This window comes from Talpa occidentalis, unplaced genomic scaffold (assembly GCF_014898055.3).
Source record: "Talpa occidentalis isolate TD23 unplaced genomic scaffold, MPIMG_talOcc4v2.1 talOcc4.7, whole genome shotgun sequence".
Taxonomy (NCBI): domain Eukaryota; kingdom Metazoa; phylum Chordata; class Mammalia; order Eulipotyphla; family Talpidae; genus Talpa; species Talpa occidentalis.
The window spans coordinates 22,717,671-22,729,704 of NW_023605083.1; the positions used below are offsets into that span (position 1 = coordinate 22,717,671).

The 12,034-nt window shown below is 39.5% G+C and overlaps 2 protein-coding genes across 12 annotated transcripts in view; one reads left to right on the forward strand and one right to left on the reverse strand.

Moving 5' to 3' along the window:
• CD274 (CD274 molecule) overlaps positions 1-12,034 on the reverse strand; it is a 214,385-nt gene that overhangs the window by 67,139 nt on the left and 135,212 nt on the right. Inside the window, exon 1 of one of the 10 annotated variants that reach the window (XM_054689629.1) lies at positions 8,522-8,539. The exons of the other annotated variants lie outside the window; for them this stretch is intronic. The gene's annotated coding sequence lies outside the window, so the exon portion shown is untranslated. Of the gene's footprint in view, positions 1-8,521; positions 8,540-12,034 lie in introns of those variants that run through there. 10 annotated transcript variants of the gene reach the window in all.
• PLGRKT (plasminogen receptor with a C-terminal lysine) overlaps positions 8,745-12,034 on the forward strand; it is a 65,357-nt gene continuing 62,067 nt past the window's right edge. The window contains exon 1 of one of the 2 annotated variants that reach the window (XM_037492815.2): positions 8,745-8,843. The gene's annotated coding sequence lies outside the window, so the exon portion shown is untranslated. Of the gene's footprint in view, positions 8,844-10,045; positions 10,663-12,034 lie in introns of those variants that run through there. The other variant, XM_054689632.1, reaches the window with a different exon arrangement.

Consider the following 12,034-nt stretch of genomic DNA (forward strand, 5'->3'; position numbering starts at 1 on the left):
GCCTTGCCCACTGCTTCCCCTCAGCAGTGTATTTCAGTAGATCTGCCTGTTCTGCTCCCCACTCTGTTTAGTGAATCATCTCACACACACACTCCACCCCCTGCACCTCTGGCTTACACCCCAGTTCTTGTATGCATAAATAAATGTTTTTTAAAAAATGAAATAGCATAATGTAGGTGAGGGTTAAGAAAATTCTTTGGGGTCCTCCCCAGTGGCGCAGCAATTAAACGCTGGGTTGCAAAGCTGCCCGCAGCCTCTATAGAGCGGGTTCGATCCCCGGCCCAGCTGCCGGGTGAGGGTCCCACATGGCACGCAGACCTCTCCTGCCATGCCCACTGCTTCCCTCAGCAGTGTACTTCGTCAGTCTGCCTGCTCTGCTCTCCGCTCTGGCTCTGGTGAATTCTCTCACCCTCCCGCACTTCTGACTGTACCCAGTGCTTGTATAAATAAATAAATCTTAAAAAAAAAAATCCTTTGGAAAAAATGATTAGAAATAATGAAGGAACATAGCAAAGTTGCAGCCTACACAACCAATATACAAAACTTGGTTGCATTTCTATACTCACACAATCAACCATGACACAGAGGAAAATAATCCTGTGTATAACTGCACCAAATAAAATAAAATACCTAGGAATAAATTTAACCAAGGAAGTGAAAGACCTGTACACCAAAAATTAGGAGATACTACTGAAAGAAATTGAAGAAAATACAAAAACAGGAGAGATACCGAATATCCAGTGCCATTTGTATCAACATGGGTGGACCCAGAGGGTACTATGTTTATTGAAATAAATCAGATGGGAAAAAGACAACCACCTTATGATTTCACTCATATGTTGCAGATAAAACAACAAAACAAAAATAAACAGACTGCAAGAACAAACTAGTGGTTACTATAAGGAAAGGGGGAAGTAGGGTAGGTAAATTGGGTAAAAGGGATCAATTGTACAGTGATGAATGGAAATGAGACTGGGTGATGAGCAAAGGTAGTCTATACAGCTGTTGATATGTAAGTCTGTACACCTGAAACCTCTATAATGTCCTAAACCAATGCTACTCCAATAAAAAACAAAGCAAACAAACAAAAACTCTGCTCTTTGGGGGGAAAAAAACAGGAAGGTTCTGATAACTCCAGACTAGTGCAAGATAAAACCATGTGATTCAGAGAACTGTGGCATAATTTGTTTAAGCATTTCCTATTTTTGGACTTCTAGGTACTTCTTCCTTCTCTCCATCCTTCTATCCTGCATAATGAATGACTATTGAGATGTTCCTTTGCTTGGTTATGGCACTGCTTTCCACTTAAAAATTTTCACACTCTCAGAATACCAAATTTTTTTCTAACTTGGAAAATTGCCGATGATATTGCCTTAAAAATCTGATGGGGAGTATGAAATTCTCTTTGGCCTCAATAAAATTGTAATAGACTTTGGAGGTTCAGTTCAGATGTCCTCTTTCAGATCTCTTTTCTGAGGCAATGTAGTGGAATAGAGCAATGTTTTCCCAACTTTAGTGACTGTGAGCTACAGGTAAACATAGATTTTACATGTAATTCAGCATACATGTGTATGTGTATTGTTTATAAGTACACACAAGTTCATGAAACAATAATTAGAATTACTGTTATGATTCCCCTAGATTTTTCTATGTAGTTTTTCATTTTACTGAAAATGATGGTCAAGACCCAGAACACAGATTTCATGACCTGTTAGTGTGGTCATGACTATTGAATAGGAAAAAAACTATCTCTACAACTATCTACCACTAACTAGGTGAGTTGTCTTGGGAAAATAATTTACTGAGTAGCCAGGATTAAGTAAGAGCCTCTAAGATGGTCTTTAGGACCTATGAATAATTTTTAAAACAAGGGTTTGGAGTATTTAATTTTTTGTGTTACTAATATAATGTAGGGTCTACAGGATGTAGAGAAGGAGGCAGAGGTGAATGGAATTTGCCTTTCTCTGAAATTGTTGATGGGAATGGACTTGTTAACCAGTGATTTACATATTAGTAATCTGAATATTTGTGATTTTGTTCACCTCACCCACCTGTTTTCATCCTTTATCATTCATTTACATATATAAGCTTCTTAAGTGTTTCTTCAAAAAGATAAATTTTATCACTTCAAAAAATATTTTAAAATCAAAACAGCCAGGGTGCATTAATCTTGTGTATACTGACTGATTCAAGTGCACACTGAAGTTCTGAAAACTGATAGCATGATGTTTAAGGAAAAAACTGAATGAAGAAATCTTTGCAAGTGCAGTTATAACTCCCTCTCCTCCAGCTAATTTGGTTATTTGATATCAGTACCATACCATGCTCTCCATCTGTTAATTACACTTCCACTTTTGCTCCCAAAACAAGAGAAAGGATTCTTGCTTGTCCTGATCTCAGAAGGAAGACAGATTACAGGTCTTATAACCAGATGTGAAGTGATGCTACAGTTTTCTGATGAAGGAGAAATTTTTCCATAAACTTCCTTGATCAGCAAAAATAGGATATAATAAAAAATACAAAACATTGACAAACCTCTTTGATTATACTGAATATTTATTTTTATTTTCTTCCTTTCTTTCTTTTTAAAAAAGATTTATTTATTTATTTATTTATACAAGCACTGGGTACAGACAGAAGTGCGGAAGGGTGAAAGAATACACCAGAGCCAGAGCAGGGAGCAGAACAGACAGACTAACGAAATACACTGCTGATGGGAGCAGCGGGCAGCAGGTGAGGTCTGCGTGCCATGTGGACCCTCACCCGGTGGCCGGGAATCAAACCGGCACTGCAGAGGCTGCGGGCAGCTTCACAACCCAGAGCTCAACTGCTGCGCCACTTGGGAGGCCCTATACTGAATATTTAAACATAAATTGTATTATTATGTATGTAGACAAAGTCCAGATTTGTCCCCATGTTTTATTTATTTTTTTTGAAATCATATCTTCTCCAATTTCTTTTTTTCTTTTTTTTATGCATTATTTTATTTTATATAATTCTTACATCATTTTTCATTTTTGCATAATGTATGCATTTTCATTTTGGTTATATTCCCCATATAATTCCCACCCCCTTTTTCTGACCCTAATCCCTCTTCTCCTCCCCCCTGTCCCCCACTATAGCGTGTCTCTGGCCTATAGTTGTTTGTTGATTTTGATTTTTACTTTATTGCAATTAGTCTTTTTCCTGGTCCCTTATTTAGGTTTTCTAAATTCCTGCTATGAGTGAGATCATCCGGTATTTTTCTTTTTCTTTCTGGCTTATTTCACTGAGCATGATCCCTTCCAACTCCATCCATGTTGCTGCAAATTGCATGAGTTTATCTTTTTTGATTGCTCAGTAATATTCCATTGTGTATATATACCACATCTTCTTGATCCAGTCATCTATTTTTGGGCATTTGGGTTGTTTCCATACCTTAGCTATTGTAAATAGTGCTGCTATAAACATAGGGGTGCAGGTGCCCTTTTGAATACATGTTTCTGTGTCCTTTGGGTAAATACCTAGGAGTGGAGTTGTTGGATCATATGGAAGCTCTATCTTTAGTAGGTTGAGGAATCTCCACACAGCTTTCCATAGTGGTTGGACCAATTTGCACTTCCACCAGCAGTGCCGGAGAGCTCCTTTTTCTCCACATCCTAGTTGCTAGTTTTTTTAATATGTGCCATTCTCACTGGTGTAAGATGGTATCTCACTGTAGTTTTGATTTGCATTTCCCTGATTACAAGTGATGTTGAACATTTTTTCATATGCCATACACAAACAATAAATCTGAAGAAGAAATTTAAAAAATGTTTCTTTTATTATTGAAACATAAAAAATCAAATACTTAGAAATAAACCTAACAAAAGAGGTAAAGGACCTATACAAAGAAAACTATAAAACACTGTTAAAAGAAATAGAAGAAGACACAAAGAAATGGAAAGACATCCCCTGCTGATGGATTGGAAGAATTAACATTATCAAAATGGCCATCCTACCAAAAGCAATTTACAGATTTAATGCTATTTCCAATAAAAATTTCAATGACATTCTTCAAAGAAATAGAACAATTATTGATGAAATTCATATGGAATCACCAAAAACCCCAAATAGCCAAAGCTCTCCTGAAAAAAAAAGAATGGAATGGAGGCATCACATGCCCAGATTTCAAACTATACTACAAAGCCATAATAATCAAAACTGCATGGTATTGGAACAGAACAGAAACACGGACCAATGGAACCTAATAGAAAATCCAGAAATAAACCCACGGATTTATGGTCAAGTAATCTTTGACAAAGGAACAAAGAATATGCATGTTTTATTTTTGATTGTATAGGATTTAAACCACTGCTCTCTGTTATGCCAATTTCTTTCTGTGCCTACCTGCCAACTCCTCTTTTGTTACCTCCACCTTTGCCATATACTCATGCCTCCACAGGTTTATGCCAAACAGACTTCATGGAACAGAACACTTTGATCTGATTATGCAATATACGTGTTCAAACTATAGGGGTAATTAACATGTGTGGATAGCCCTGGGGCAGCACTTGACATCAACACTCAGATGTTTCTTTCACACTCTATTTGTCCTCTTCTTTCCTGTCCTGACTGGAAAAGAGATCTCTGGGTGAAGACTTCTGGTCTGCAAAGGACTCCTATGCTGTGGGTACTTTTAAACAAAGGTGAGGCCTTTAACAATTTCCCCTCTCCTCATGGAATTCACTAACCCAGACATACATAATTATGACTCAGATAAATGTGGGAATTTGGGGACACTCTATGGTAGATTATTTAATTCCAAGAAATCTTACTAAATGAACCAAAAGTCACAAAAATAGATCTTACAATTGGGAAGTACCCTTTCAGAGGATACTAGAAAATATGTTACGATTTAATATCCTAGATTTAAATTAACTGAATTGTACAAATTCAAACTGTTTTATTATACAAATGAAACAGTTCCTTTTGAATCATTTCATTCAGTTTAAATATATATTTAATTCGAATGTCTCTTGTGGAATTGCCACCAGAAGCATTATTTTATACTCATTTATGAGTATTTTATGCTCATTTATACTCACATTTAGGTTAACTATATCAACAACCCCTTAAATCTACAAGTCATGGCATACACTCATAATTTTCCATTACCCCACTTTTTCTTGAAAAGTCCCCTTCTGTTCCATGAGATTCCACACATAAATTAACAAACAGAAATTTCAGATACTGAAAAATCTTATTTAAAAAAAAAAGGAAAGAGGGCCTCCCCGGTGGCGCAGCGGTTGAGCGCTGGGTTGCGAGGCTGCCCAGGGCCTCTGCGGCGCCGGTTCGATCCCCGGCTGCTCCCCGGCCACCAGAGGAGGGTCCCGCATGGCGCGCAGACCTCTCCTGCCGCCCGCTGCTCCCCTCAGCAGTGTACTTCGGTCCTTCTGCCTGCTCTGCTCCCCGCTCTGGCGAATTCTCTCACCCTCCCGCGCTTCTGACTGTACCCAGTGCATGTATAAACAAAACAAACAAACAAATAAATAAATAAATAAAACATGCCTCTATAAAAAAAAAAAAAAAAAAAAAAAAGGAAAGAAAGAAAACAGGGAAATTACTAGATATAGGACTTTCACTTATGATGTCCTGGGGAGGTTATTCTAAGAGATGATGTTGAGAAATAAATTATGAAGACAACTATTAGAAGATCTGCAAGAAAAGCATTTATGGTAGATGGGTCAAAGATGCAAAGCCCATAGGAAGGAATACACTTGGCAGATTCTAAGTAGGGGAAGATGGACATTGTGTCTGGAGTGTAGAGTGAAGTGAGGGTTGCTAGATCATCCCATACATGAAAGGCCTTCAAGAACAAGGGAAGAAGGTTAGATTCTAACTGCAATGGAAAGCCACTGCATGATTTAAAGCAGGGGATTGACCTGATGAATGTTCTAACATTACCACTGTAGCTGTTACCACAATCAGTTTAATCCAGTTACTTCATTCTTTATTCGTATATTATTAAAAGGCAAGAGGAAGATGCCCTCCAAGAATAAGTACTAACATTGACATGGTGTAAGGAAAATGAGTTAAGATCAGAGGCCTAGACCTTTAAATGCTGTTTTCCCCCATTCAGACCTCTAGCAAACAATAGATTGTTCTTGCATTTGCTAGGCACAGGAGTTGTTTTGCCTTTCTCAGAGTTGGAGTCTCTTTTGCTCTCTCTGCCTGCCAGTGTATACTCTCCGTTTCAGCATGAAAAGGACTGCAAAATCCACTGAAAGCTCCAAATTCTCTTTTCACCTGAGAGAATTGACAATGAACCTGCCCGACCTGGGATGGTTGCACACTATATGGTTATTTCCAGGTTCGCTTGGAAGAAATTTATTGGATGTTATCAGATCAAGCTGTGCAATACTTCCAGGATATTTACTATATATAGAAGGAGGAGAAAAGAAATAAAGACTGAGATCTGGATATGATTGTTTTTTCTTCCTGGATGACCCAAATTGTATACTTCTTGTAAAGGCTATTAGGGAGAGGGAATACAAAAATGAGATACATCATTTATTAATCAGAATTCAGAGACTGTTTTCAATTAAAAAAAAATTTTATGTAGGAGCCAGGTTGAATTTCTCAGGGGTGCAGCAGGCTGAGTCATAAGTTGAGAATAGGGTCTTAGGAGTCTCATGGGCTATAGCAGAAGGAAGTTAATAGGGGATGAACTAATGGCACGGAGATACCATGTCAAGAAATAGGAGAAATATAAGCAGCCAGTATGAGTGAGAAATTTGGAAAGCAAAAGATCTAGAGAAGATTTGAGGCATTACCTATTCAATATACTGTGCAAAGCATTTGCAGGGACTCCTTAATAAAACTTAAGTATTATTCTTCAGTGCTTCAGCAGTCAGTTTATGTTCTCTGAGAATGCTATTCTATGCTTGGATTGAACCATGTGAAGCTTATTTTATTAAGGTTACACTCTGAAATATGATCTTGGCCTGCTCAAGAAAACTTTCCTTGATTTGCTGGCCCCTTAAGTTATTGTTATCTCTAACTACTCCACTTTAATGGCAAGGCTCGACAAATAATATTGCTTTTTTTCATTCCTAAGTGTATTTTTCGAAGAACTAAAAACATGTACAAAAGTTTGTATGTAAATATTCACAGCAACATTATTCACGATAGCAAAATGCTGGGAACAATCTAAGTGTCCATCAATTTTTGAATGGAAACCAAATGTGATATATCCATATACTGCAATACTATTCAGCTATAAATCTGTTGAGATAGCAGATTAGGTAAGGATTGCCAGTGGATAGAAAAGTGGGAGGATGGGTTGTGACTCCTAATGATACATGGTTTCTTTTGGGGGCTATAAAAATGTTATGGAATTAGATATGTATGATAGTTGCACAACCCTTTGAAGGTATAAAAAGTCACTAAGTTGTACACTTTAAAATGGTGAATTTATAGTATATAAATTATATATTCAGTATATAAATTATAGTATATAAATTATATCTTCATTTTGAAATCTCTAGGTAGGGAGAGAACAGAATCTGATGAATCTGCAGCTGCCATTATATTATACTGCCACATAGTGTTACTGTTGAGAAATGACCAAAGTCCAAACAAGGCTACACAAAGCTGCTCTGCTAGTTCAGATTGTGCCCAGGCTATAGTTATGCCCGATGACTGAAGTGTAAGATTAAAATTCAAACTGTGTTTTTCAAAGAATGGGTAACACCATTCCAGAACAGCTTAATATTGAAGAGCTTCTAACCTCAGCCCCACAATGTATACTTGCTACTTGCCATCCTTCACAGACTGAGGTTCTTGGCTAAATCTGGTTCCTAGATTAACAGAGAAATTCACAATATTTGTGAAAACACCTATGTTAAAAGAAAATACTACTAAGAAAATCTTGAACTTAAGTTTAAAAACGTTTTCAAAAAAGGTAAAAAGATTTTACGTCCTATAAAATGTGTTTAATGTTTTTACTAATATGTCCCTTAATTCCTGGTGAAGTTCATGCTATTCTCCCATTTAATAGCAAAGAACAGAGTGCCAACAACTCAAGTATTCTCTCAGTGAGGCTGGAAAAAAGACCTGATTTACTCATAATAGCAACTGCTGTTGGGAATGGGGAGGAAAGGACACTTCTCAGAGTAGCAGGGGAGAAAGATGGTTTTGTGCAAAAAAGAATAATTAGTAACTCTGTTCAAGCCTGCACATTATGTCTTAACCTTTTGTTACTTTAATGATGGTAATTTAACAGATTGGGCTGTGTCTGCGTTGAACTTCAAAGGAAAAAGAAAAAAAGGCAACCCTCCACCTTAAACCTATTATCTAAGTGGAAAAGCTCTTAGACATGTTTATAACCGTGGCCTATATGTTTAAGTGACGCTCTCTCACGAGATACATTCTCTTATAGAAAAGAAACCCAACAGCGGTGGCTGATACAATTCTGGAGAACAACACTTGAATTGGCTCATTAAACTCTAGTGAGGCTTAGCTCGGCGCAGGAGCGTGTATACTTGGGTAACTGACAGACCTCAGTGGAGACTTCAAGAGAAGTTTCCATTCGGCTTCCTCATTCCCTTCTTCTGACAGTTAACTTGTTTTCGAGTTTGAATTTGCCTCTTCGATCTGCGCCCCGACTAGGCTGCCACGCCTAGAACTCGCTGGGACTCTGTCGCGCCAGCGAGCGCTTTAAGAGAACGAGGCTGGCCTGGATTGGCTGAGGCTGGGACGCCACATTCTTGATCAGCCAATCCCGAGGCTCTGCGGAGCGAAGCCGGGTCTTTGTGCAGGTCTCAGGGGTTCCCAGACCCGGAGGTGCCAGCTGCGACCACTGGATCTCCGCCCACAGCCGCGTGAGTAGGCGCCGGCCGGGGCTGGGGTGGCCGCCGGCGCGTGGGGAAGCGTTGGTCACATGGCCCAGTCTACCGGAACCGAGTTTTGGGATCCGGGCTTGCCCGGCGGTGCTGGGTCTGCGTTGCTCCTGGGCACTGGCCTTTGGGTCTCAACCTGCCCCTAATGTTGACCGGTATTGCCAGCTCACATTCCATAACACTGTTGCAAGGACCCATGGCTTATCCAGTATAGCTATGATCGAGTTGGTGAAAGCAGGAAGAACACTATCAACGGAAACCAACATACCACTGCAGGAAATACCCAAGTTACTGTAATTGGGTCCAGAGAGCGAAGGTGGAGTTGAATCGGGGAAAACCTTCCGGAAGCTGTAGGTTCCGGGGTGGAATTTGCGTGAAGTGACCTAGTTTAAATGGACAAGAAAGACTTAGAAAATGATGGTAATTATGCAACCAGTCATAAATGCAGTTAATGCATCATTTGGTCAGGAAATGAGTCAGTGAGAAAATCTGGATGACAGACGAGATGGGTTATGGAATTACTCAGTTTTGTTTTGAATATGTAAAATCAAATCCAAGGTTTCCAGGGGTGACCAGAGTTAAGTTGTCTGGAATCTTCACTCCTCAGAAATAGCACATCCCATGTGAAGAAAAAGGAACTCTCCTGCACTGCTGGTGGGAGTGCAAACTAGTCCAACCACTATGGAAAGCTGTATGGAGATTCCTCAACCTGCTAAAGATGGAGCTTCCATATGATCCAGCAACTCCACTCCTAGGTATTTACCCAAAGGACACAGAAACATGTATTCAAAAGGGCACCTGCACCCCTATGTTTATAGCAGCACTATTTACAATAGCTAAGCTTTGGAAGCAACCCAAATGCCCAAAAATAGATGACTGGATCAAGAAGATGTGGTATATATACACAATGGGATATTACTGAGCAATCAAAAAAGATAAACTCATGCAATTTGTAGCGACATGGATGGAGCTGGAAGGGATCATGCTCAGCGAAATAAACCAGAAAGAAAAAGAAAAAAAAACGGATGTTCTCACTTATAGCAGGAATTTAGAAAACCTAAATAAGAGACCAGGAAAAAAGACTAATTATAATAAAGTAAAAATCAAAATCAACAAGCAACTATAAACCAGAGACACAAGGGGTGGGGGAGAGGGATTAGGGTCAAAATAAGGGGGGTGGGAATTGTATGGGGAATATAACCAAGATGAAAATGCATACATTGTACAAAAAATGAAAAATGATGTAAAAAATATATAAAATAAAATAAAAAGAATTAGCACATTCCATTGTAATGTAGGCAAGGCTAGAACATTAGAGACCCTTCTAATGTCTAGTAGTAATCAAAAGAAAAATGAAGCAGAAGGGACCTAATCAGCATTCTCAACCCACTGAAACAACTGGTAAGTTGTAAGTAGCAAGACATTTGTCACCAGTGATGAAGTGTTGGGAGTTTTGAAGTCTTAAAAAATTGAGTGAATTCAAAGATAATCCTATTGCAAAGTCATTCTTGCTTATTTTCTGACAAATAGTTTGTGAGTGGAAGAAAGCAAGTTGGGTACTCTAGACACCCTAATGAAACTCCCAGCCTGGGACATGGGTTTGTTAGGAGTAAGAAAGGAGAAGAAGATTGAAAATTCTGAATTCTGGTGAAGTGGACAAGATATGATACACTCATTCTCCCAAGTGGGCTCCCACAAGGAAGCTCTTCTCCCTGCTTGGTTTCTCCCATTAAGCCTTGGGAGCATCCCATGACACATCCAAACTACAACCTATTTCCCAGGAAGCAAGGCACAGAAAGAGGTAAGCCTAAATCCTAACTTTCCAGATCATTTCTCTTCCCTGATGACTGACAAAAGGTCTGTCTCTCCACTTTATATATGGGAACATGCTAAGGAAACAGCTCTGTGACTTAGGGTTGTGTGTATGAAGAGGAATGGGTTTAGAAGGTAGTTATTTTCATTGTATACATTTACAGCATATTGAAGAATTCAGTCATCCACTCCTATGTGCAGAAGAAAAATAAGGAATAGCCAGTGGCTTGAGCTTTGGTTTCTCTTATATCATTCATACACTCTGCAAACATTATGGTCTGCTATTGGAGGCAACTGACATGAGCTGCAAATATTTGGAGAAAGGAGACAACCTCTGCTAGATCTCTTCACTCTCGGTGGGTGACCTCTTAACTCTGGTCACATGATGGAATGTGGCAGTGGCAGAGAGGGAGGGAAACCTCATCACCTCCCAGCCCTGTTTAGGGCAGTGCCTCTGCTCCCTGTAAATGGCTTGGTCTCATGCCCAGCACTGAGGCTGACTCTGGCTCAGAGATCCCTGTCACTTGAGAATCATCTTTGGTCATATTACATGGTAGCATCCAAAATAGATGCACTTAACTCTGGTCACATGATGGAATGTGGCAGTGGCAGAGAGGGAGGGAAACCTCATCACCTCCCAGCCCTGTTTAGGGCAGTGCCTCTGCTCCCTGTAAATGGCTTGGTCTCATGCCCAGCACTGAGGTTGACTCTGGCTCAGAGATCCCTGTCACTTGAGAAGCATCTTTGGTCATATTACATGGAATCCACTGAAGTCTAGCTTGCAGTTCCCACTCATCTGGGGTACCATTCTGCCTGATATGAAATGCCATCCCTCTCTCCCCCTTCAGCTCCCTAGTTAGCCAGAACCTAGGATTTCTTATAGAGGAAACAACCTCTGTTGGATTTCCTACAGAATACTGTGACTATTAGGTAGGAAGCATTGAGTGGTCACACTGACCTGAGGTTTACCACCCTGCTCAACAGTGTAACAAAAAAAAATCAGCAATCATCGTATTGAAGAGAGTAGAGCAGTTCTAACTTCCCTGAGTTTCGCGGTCTTCTGAAAGTAAAACCAACAACTCACTGAGGGTCTTTTTGTACCCACTCAGTTAGCTTAAGAACAAAAATTTGAGCTCTTGCCTACCTAGTGTTGACAGCCAATTTAAGAACTTCTTAAGTAAGATAAGTAAGGTAGACAGTATTACATACTTGATTTTAAATTATTTCCCAGTATATTTGAATATCCTCATCCCCACCCCCTCCCTCCCTTATTGAGCACTTCAGTAGTAGCTTGATGAGGACAAAGGTAAAGCTAGGGAAGGATGACTAAGGACTATCAGCAGTAGGTGAATGGAGATAGG